Below are 9,714 nucleotides of genomic sequence, written 5' to 3'. Positions count from 1 at the left end.
TTGTGGGGCTGTGCCTTTAAGAAAGGGGGCGGAGCTCCCAAAAGCCCCAGGCCTGAGTGTAGCCCATGGGAGCCCCACCTGCTGGCTCATGAGCTCTTATAAAGCTGCCATTTTTGCTTAATTTCCAAAGGATCAGCAGTCTGAACAGCCCAGCTTAGCTTGGGCTCGTCGAAGCTTGGAAGCTTAGCAAGGCTGGCCATAAATGTTTTAAAACGATTGGAAAAAAGCATTCACAAACGATTGGAAAAAAGCATTGTGGGGCTGTGCCTTTAAGAAAGGGGGCGGAGCTCCCAAAAGCCCCAGGCCTGAGTGTAGCCCATGGGAGCCCCACCTGCTGGCTCATGAGCTCTTATAAAGCTGCCATTTTTGCTGAATTTCCAAAGGACCAGCAGCCTGAACAGCCCAGCTTAGCGTCATCAAAGCTTGGAAGCTTAGCAAGGCTGGCCATGGTTAGTACTTGGATGGGAGACCGCCCGCCAAGGAAAACTGGGGCTGCTATGCAGGAGAAGGCAGGGGCAGACCACCTTGGCTCGTCTCTCACCTTGAAAGCTTCATGAGATGAAATTTCACAGGGTTGTCATGAGTCAGTTGTGCCTTAACAGCATGCTTCGGGCAGCCTAATAGCCCAGACTAGCCTGGTCTTGGAAGCTGAGCAGGGTTGATCCTGGTTAGAACTCAGCTTCGAGACCGCCAAGGATGACTGGGGTTGCTACGACAAGGGAAGCCAGTGGCAAACCACCTCGGCTCATCCCTTGCCTTGAAAACCCCGTGCGTGGGATTGCATTGCATCGGTTGTAGCTTGACAGCACACTATTCATTATTCGAAGGACCTGTTGCTCGTGCGCATGGGCATGTGGAGCAAGGGCACCGTGCCCTAACCTTGCATGCGTGCAGAGCAGCAGGAGGGTGAGCTGAGCTCATTCAGTGGTGGGAAGAAGGATTTCTCCGTGGCTCAGACTTCTAGCTTGTTCCTCACTACAGCACAGCTACTGGTCAGTCTGTGGCTCCTGTCCCCAGACATCTTGGTCCTGGCCTTTAAATTCTGGCTCCCTCCCCTTCCTGTCCCATGGCTGCAATGTCACATGACTTCCTGTCACATGCTTGCAGCACAGTTGGCCGTATTCTCTGTGGGTTCTGGTCTGGAATGATTGAAGACCACCCATCTAACGCTGCCATCTTTAATACCCTTTATTGTCTGTGAAGGGGGGAAAGGCAACGATGGGATGTACAGGAGGAGAGCCACATCAGTCCAAATGACCTCTGGCTTCTGGTGGGACAAAGAAATGATCAACTTTGACACCCTGCCATGTCTTCTCCAGTCCACTTCAGACCAGCTGAGGTCCCCAAGTGTGAAAGTCATGCATCTTGACAGTAGGGTGGCCAGAGAGCCATTCTTGTGTAGTGGTTAAGAGCAGCAGACTCTAATCTCTGGAGAACCAGGTTTGATTCCTCACTCCTCCACTTGGAGCCATTATTGAGATATATGTCTAGGTAAATAAAGGTAGCAAGCAGTTACTAGATCAGTTTGATCTGTTTGACAGTCCTAGCTGTCATGCTAGTAATTAAATGATTATAGCCAGGTGTTATACTAGCAGGTGTTCTCTATCAGGCATTGTTAGAGTTGGTAATTAATTCACCTTGTTAGTGATTGGCTAGGTTTAGTATATTAGCTATCAGCTTGATAAGCTGGGTGGGGACTTAGGTGTGGCCTTATGACACACTTCCGGTGATGTCAGGGGGTGTGGCCTTATGACACACTTCTGGTGATGTCAGGGGGTGTGGCATATGCTAATGAGTTATGCTAATGAGTTCCCCTAGCTCTTTTTCTACGAAAGGACCCCTGGTCCAGACTGCAAGCCACTTTCACTTTGCTTGATCTCTTGGTTTAATGGTAGCTGTCTGCACAGATTTATGGCCATTTTATGGCCATCCAGGGGTGACTCTGCAGTCAGTACAGCATTGGCCTGGGATATCTGAATGTGGTTTTGAGCCGCATCTTTTTCTGTTCCAGGGTGGGTTTGGTAAAACAGCAGAGCAAAGGCTAGATGCAGACTGGGCCTGAGACTCTGAGTGAAGAGCGGGGTACAAATCCAACTCCCCTTCCCCTTCCCTTTCTCCTCCTCCTCCTCCTCCTTTGGTCAATCCAATCTCGTTGTCCCTTCAATTTCAGTCTGATGTACCGCACGCCATGCTATGAAAAACTCCAGCTTCCCATTTCCAAATATTAAAACTCTACGAAAAGGACAGGACATTTTGTCTCGTGGCCTGTTGGCAACCTTACGTGGCAGGGGGTGAATCAGCCAGCACAGATATTCCAGAGACAGCCTCCCACCCGGAAATACAAGGTGAATCAGTGAACCGTGTGTTTGCTGAGCATCCACATCTGGTTTACCATTGGGACACGTGCATTTCGGTCTGAAGGAGGATTCCAGAAACGGTGCACTTTAAAACTGCAGCCCTGTGTATATCCTCCTACTTTCTATGCAACATCATCTGCCTTTGGTAAAGAAAGTGACTGGAGGCGTAATTAAGAATAACGATCCCTTTGTTCATCGGTAATTGGTTCAAGCGCACATTTAGTAACCTATTAGCGGGGTTTCGGGAAAGGGCGGGATGAGCCTGTCCCACATTAGCCATTATCTTGTAAGCGATTGCTTCGCCTTTCTGTCTTTCTTCCTCCTGTTCGGAACTCTGATTTCCCTTATTCCTCAGTCTCTCTCTCTCTTTCTCTCTCTCTCTCTCTCTCTCTCTCTCACACACACACACAAGAATACAAGAGCAATCCTATTAGGCTGGAGTTTTGAACTCAGAACTGCTTTGCTATAGCCTTAGGAGGACTCTCCTGCGACATACGCAGTCATGCGTGGGACTGTGTCAACATGGTGCGATTCTGCACCACCAGGGAAGGAAGCCTCTTACATCCGGCTTCCTGCATTGGGGGAATGTGCGGCAGTCAGCCATATCTGTAGGATCCAACTCTGGTGTTTTTTAAAAAATCTGCCCTTCTGCTGCTCTGGACGCTAAGGAGGATTCAACCCGCCCACCACCATGGCTTGTAAACCATTAGCCCAATGCCAACATCCCCGACAGCTGCGTCTCCACTGTAAAACGGCCTCTGGGGGAGACAGGAGAAAGAGTGGAAGGAAGGGGGTGTTTTATGGAACTAGCCATGTGGAGCAAACAGAAGTGTGGTGCGGTGGTTAGACTGCTGGACTAAGATCTCGGAAGACCGGGTTCGAATGATCACTCGGGCACAGAGGCTTTCCAGTCGCACACTGTCAGCCTAACCTACCTCACAGGGCTGTTATGAGGGGCAGAGAATACTTTGGGTCCTCATCAGGGAGAGAGGTGGGGGATAAGTGAAGAAAACACAGATATACAGAACCTCTCAGAGCCAGTTTGGTGGAGTGGTTGAGAGTGACAGGACTCTTAATTTGGAGAACCGGGTTTGATTCTCCACTCCTCCACATGAAGCCAGCTGGGTGACCTTGAGTTAGTCACAAGTTCTCTCAGAGCTGTTCTCTCAAGAGCAGTTTCTCTCAGAGCTCTCTCAGCCCCGACTACCTCACAGGGTGTCTGTTGTGGGGACAGGAAGGGAAAGGAGATTGTAAACCACTCTGAGACTCCTTTTTGGGTAGTGAGTCAGTCATCCCATTTTGAATGCTCTCCTCTGTTAAGTAGAAGAAAATGGAACGCAGCGAAGAAAAGGCTTGGATACACCTTCCTCCTTGGCACAACACTTTTCTACTTAATGCCTTTAAAAAATATTTTTTTAAAGTATCCGCTTGCAGTTAGGTTTGCCAACAACTTGGAGGGGAAAAAATATCCTGTCCCATTAGCAGAGGCTTTAATGGGATAATATTGGTTAAGACGCTGAACTGCAGGCGACAGAGAATGCTTTGGGTCCTCATCAGGGAGAGAAGTGGGCGATAAGTGAAGAAAACGCAGATATACAGAGGCAGTGAACCCGAGTGTGCTGCATGATGGAGTGAGCTCCCGTCTCTAGTTCCAGGTCCTGCCAACCTAGCAGTTCGAAAGCAAGAAATTGCAAGTAGATAAATAGGTACCCCTTCGGTGGGAAGGGAACAGCATTCCGTGCGCCTCGGTGTTTAGTCATGCCGGCCACATGACCACGGAAACGTCTTCGGACAGCGCTGGCCCTTCAGCTTTGAAACGGAGATGAGCACCGCAACCCTAGAGTCGGACGCGACTGGCTTTCGAGCAAGGGAACCTTTACCTTTACCTTTATTACCAGGTAACGGAGATGAGCGCCGCCCCCTAGAGTTGGATCTGACTAGCTTTCGAGGAAGGGAAACCTTTACCTTGACTATTTACCAGGTGATGCAGTTTACCTCCATGCCGTGAAAAGCTTCACCTGCGCATTTCCACCCACTGTGGGTGTGCCCTTAAGTGCCGTCAAGTCACTTCTGATTTATGGTGACCCCGTGAATCAATGGCCTCCGAAACATCCTGTCGTCTTGCAAACTGAGGGCCTTTGTGGCTTCCTTGACTGAATCCATCCATCTCATGATCGGTCTTCCTCTTTTCCTGCTACTTTCCACTTTTCCTAACATTATTGTCTTTTCCAATGAGCCTCATGATATCACCAAAGTACAATGGCCACAGTTTGGACATTAGAGTTTCTAGAGAGAGGTCTGGGTTGATTTGATCTAGAATCCCCTCATTTGTCTTTTGGGCAGTCCACCACGGTATCCGTAAAAAATCTCCTCCAGCACCACATTTCAAAGGAATCTACTTTCTTCCTGTCAACTTTCTTCCTTGTCCAACTTTCACACCCATACATAGTGACGGGGACTACTATGGCACGAATTAACTTGATCTTGGTCGCCAGTGACACATCCTTATACTTAAGAAGAAGAAGAGGAGATTGGATTTATACTCCGTCCTTCACTACCCGAGGGAGTCTCAGAGTGGCTTACAATCTCCTTTCCCTTCCCCTCCCCTCCCCACAGCAGACACCCTGAACACTTTCCGTTTTTTCACCATCAACCTTAAAGTTGCATAATTACACTCCGTTAAGCCTCTGTTTAAGGGACAGGACATCTTTTTCTGCAGCCCTGTTGGCAACCCTCCCTGTAGACTGCAATGGTAAAGTATCTCAGGTCGCTACCACCTCATCGTACAGCATGTGTGAATTGAGCCTGAGGAGGCCCTTTAAAACCAAATGTGCTTTCCTAAGGGGCGCCAAGGAGCTGCGGTGGCTCAAGTGGTTAAGACTCTGAACTGCAGGCTGTGGAAGGTCAGTAGTTCAGCAGTTCGAGACCGAGCTGCCGCATGACGGAGTGAGCTCCCGTCTCTAGTTTCAGCTCTTGCCAGCCTAGCAGTTCGAAAGCAAGAAATTGCAAGTAGATAAATAGGTACCACTTCGGTGGGAAGGGAACAGCGTTCCGTGCACCTTGTTGTTTAGTCACGCCGGCCACATGACCACGGAAACGTCTTCGGACAGCGCTGGCTCTTCGGCTTTGAAACGGAGATGAGCACCGCAACCCTAGAGTCAGATTCGACTGGCTTTCGAGCAAGGGAACCTTTACCTTTACCTTTAAGGGGCGCCAACAGGCCTGGAGGGGTAAAAATATCCTGTCCCTTTAAGAGAGGCTTAATATATGGAAATGGGCCCTTGAAACTTTTCATGGCAGGCAGGTCAAGAACATCACTTGTCAACTGACATCCCATTAAGCCTCTATTAAAGGGACAGGACATTTTTTCCCCCTCCAGGGAAAGATCCATTCCCCTTCCTTAACCACAAATTACCCAGGCTGACAGCCTAGAGCAGTTCAAAGATCACTGACCGAGAAGGGGAAAACGTGAGATCTGCCACCGACAGGAATTCTGTGAAAGGGAGAGGGACTGTGGTGTGTGATTAACCCCCGAGTAAACTGCCTGGTATGAGCAGAAGGTGGGCATGGCTTTGCCCGATCGCACGAAGAACTTCCATGCCTTCGGCTCTATGACTCAGGCCTTGCTCATCCATAGCTCCATCTGCAAACCCCAAGCCCTGATAAGAAGCCCGATGGGTGCTGCCAGTCACAGGAAACGCTGGAGGAGTAAGTAAAAAGGAATGATGCTGTGTCAAAGGCCAGAGCATCGGAGTCACCGGGCGCAACATTTGTGTGCGTCTGAAGTGCCACGAAGCTGCAGCCGACTCATGGCAACCCTGTAAGGTTTGCAAGATGAGAGAGGCTCAGAGGTGGTCTGCCATTGCCTGCCTCTGCGGAGCGACCCTGGACTTCCTTGGCGGCCTCCCATCCAAGTACCAACCAGGGCTGAGTCCCAGCTTAGCTTCTGAGATCCGGTGAGAATCGTGAGATCAGAAGAGGTGGGAGGTTTGCAACTTGTAAAACCATGGGGTCTCAAGAATGTGGGGGTCAAAAACTGAAAGGGGTATGAGCCATGTGTGAAAGGTGCGCCACTTCAAACACGATGTACAGTGAGGAAGTCAGTTGCTCTGTAGCACTGTAGCCTCTTTGGGCTACTCTTTCCACTTGAGGGTTTCATTGAAAGGGCACTGGGGTCAGCTAGAATTCATCTGCAACCACCGTGAAAAGGGAAATGGTTGCGTATTCACAGAACTGGAGATCCTAAAGGTCTTGGGATCAAAGTTCTCACCTTTATGCTGACTGAGCAGATGATAAGGAGGTATTAACTGTTTTGGGAGACTTTTCTCTAACTTAGTGTCTCCCAGTCTTGACAGGATGGGAAAAGTGCATGAGTACAGTATCAGAGGTTTGTGAAACTCCACAGACACTCACAAGGGAGATCATTATGGACCCTGTATCTCTGTATGGGGCAAATTCCAGAAAGATTTACAGTGCCATCATAAGGAGATAAGAAGAGCCCTGCTGGATCAGACCAGTGGTCCATCTAGTACAGCATCCTGTCTCGCATAGTGGCGAACCAGTTCCTTTGGACGGCCAACAACAAGGCATAGAGACTGAGACCTTCCCCTGATATTGCGTCCTGGCTCTGGGATTCAGAGGTTTAATGCCTTTGAACATGGAGGTTCCCTTTGGCCCCTGCCACACAGGGGGAAATTGAGGCGGACAAAGTGCGACTTTTGAAAGCCGCACCAAAAGAGACACGCGGCGGTGGGATCACAGAGATCCCGTGACCCACCGCACAGTTGCTCCCCGGCACGATCAGAGGCCGGGGAGAAAGCCACGGAAGGGAGCGCGAGGCCGCCGGCTGCGCATGTGTTCGCATGCGCAGTTCGGCTGGGAGCCTCGATTGCTCCGGAAGACGGGCACTCCGGCGATCCAACGGCCGCGTTTGATGCGGTGTTTCCGGTAAGTCCTGCTCTGTAGGTGGGGGTTTTTTACAGCGAATTTTCAGCCTGAAGGGCCGGATCAGGGACGGGTGCGTGCCACTTCCCAGATGTTGCGGTGAGATCGTGCCCGTTTGCTGCGCCCCCGATCCGTCCCTCTCCCGGGCCAAAACCTTCCGTGTGACTGGGGCCTTTAATCACTATGGCTAGTAGCCACTGATAGACCTATCCTCCATGAATCTCTCTAATCCAAATTTAAACCTATCTATGCCTATGGCCATCACTACATCCTCTGGCAGCAGATTCCACATTTTAATCACTCTCTGTCTAAAGAAAGATTTCCTTTTGTCTGTCCTGAATCTACTGCCTGTCAGCTTCAGTAGATGCCCTTGAGTTCAACTATTTTGGGAGAAGGAGAAACTGTTCCCTTTGTCAACTCTCTCTACCTCATGCATATCATCCTTTGTCAGCTCTCTCCACCTCATGCATATCATCCTAAACAGTGATAGACATCAATGGACTTAGAAGGGTGTAACTCTGTTTAGGATTACATTATTCGTCTGCTGCATCCACGTGGGGTTATCCTCCTTTCCTACAAATAATCACTTCCATATTTTTTTTTACACTACATTGGTGTTAGAGTCAATTATGGTGCCATTTCTCATCTACGAATGAATTTGGGTCTAAGAGATCCCAATGCCAGCCGACGTTGCAGTGACATGTCATCTTGCAGTGATGTCAGGGCGACGCTCTGGTATTTGGAAAAAAACTCTATGGGAAATTTGCCTTCTACCGTACAGTTTTTGCCCAAATACCAGGACATTGCCGATGTGATGACATCACTTCTGAGTCAGGCTGGAAGTGACGTAGACACATTGCTGCAACATCAACTGGGTCTCACTCTTTTTCCAGGTATGTCCCCCCCCCTGCTGGACAGCTAATTGGCAGCAGGGCAGTGGTGCATGGTGGTGGAGGACCCCTGCCTCCACTGGGGAGTCTGGCAACCCTAGAAGCACAAAGGGATTAAATAAACATCTGGAGCAGAGGCCCATCAGTGGCTATGAGCCACAAGGTATGGATGGAACCAGGGGTCATTTCGTAGAAAAAGAGCTAGGGGGACTCATTAGCATAACTCATTAGCATATGCCACACCCCCTGACATCACCGGAAGTGTGTCCTCCCCACAGCCGGTGGCAACCTCCAGCGGGCACCAGCAGGGAGCTCCCTCACCCGGGGGGATGGCGTCCCCCCGCGTCCCCCCCAATGACCCCTGGATGGAACACTCTGTCTGGGGCAGGGATGCTCTGTATCCTTGGTGCTTGGGGGGCTGTGATGAGAGGGCTTCTGGAGTTCTGGCCCTGCTGGTGGACCTCCTGATGACATCTGGGTTTTTGGCCACTGTGTGACACAGAGTGTTGGACTGGATGGGCCATTGGCCTGATCCAACATGGCTTCTCTTATGTTCTTATGTCTGAGGCAGTGATGCTCTGTACCCTTGGTGCTTGAGGGGGCAACAGTGGGAGGGCTTCTGGAGTTCTGATCCTGCTGGCAGACCTCTGGATGGTACCTGGGTTTTGGCCACTGTGTGACACAGTGTGTTGTACAGGATGGGCCACTGGCCTGATCCAGTATGGCTTCTCTTATGTTCTTAAAGTTTCAGCTAAGCTTGGATTTTGGATTTCAGCTTATCAGACAGTTTTCAGACTCTGGTTTCTTTTTTCTGATTGGGACATGCTATTTTGGATCAGCATTTTCAGAATATCTTAGACAGCAGGGAATCAGACTACAGCACAGTGCAAATGCAAAAGGGTGCCAAGGGAGGGGAGATCAAGCCATGTTCCTGCTGCCAGGGGGGAAAGAGGCATCTTTCTGCATGAAAGGAAGAGGCTCCGGGTTCGCAGCAGGGCCCCTGGGACCAGAAGGCTGTCAGGCCCAATCAGCTCAGCAGAGTCCAGCCGGGGTGGAAAAACAGAACAAGGCTTCCGAGGCAAATCCATGCAGCGCAGGAAGCGGTGAAATTAAAACCAATCTCCAGAGATCTGCTTTAATGAGGAGTGAGCCATGATTGCTGGAAGCCCTTTGAGTCAGCATAATTAGGGCTGGAGAAAGCGTCGTTGTCATTCATGTTAAGATACCAAAGCAGTCTTTTCTCTGACAGTGGAGCTCTTTCTTTTCACTGTTTAATAATTTGAAAATCATGACCGGGAATTGGCAGCAACTGTTCTAATAGCTGGGCATGGATGATGATGATGATGATGATGATGATGATGATGATGATGATGATGATGATGATGATGATGATGAAGAAGAAGAAGAAGAGGAAGAGGAGGAGGAGGAGGAGGAGGAGGAAGAGGAGGAAGAGGAGGAAGAGGAGGAAGAGGAAGAGGAAGAGGAAGAGGAAGAGGAAGAGGAAGAGGAAGAGGAAGAAGAGG

This window comes from Gekko japonicus, unplaced genomic scaffold (genome assembly GCF_001447785.1).
Source record: "Gekko japonicus isolate JY-2015 unplaced genomic scaffold, Gekko_japonicus_V1.1 scaffold1416, whole genome shotgun sequence".
In the NCBI taxonomy this organism is placed as follows: domain Eukaryota; kingdom Metazoa; phylum Chordata; class Lepidosauria; order Squamata; family Gekkonidae; genus Gekko; species Gekko japonicus.
The sequence above is the reverse complement of the archived record's forward strand: the minus strand, read 5'-3'. Positions refer to the sequence as shown.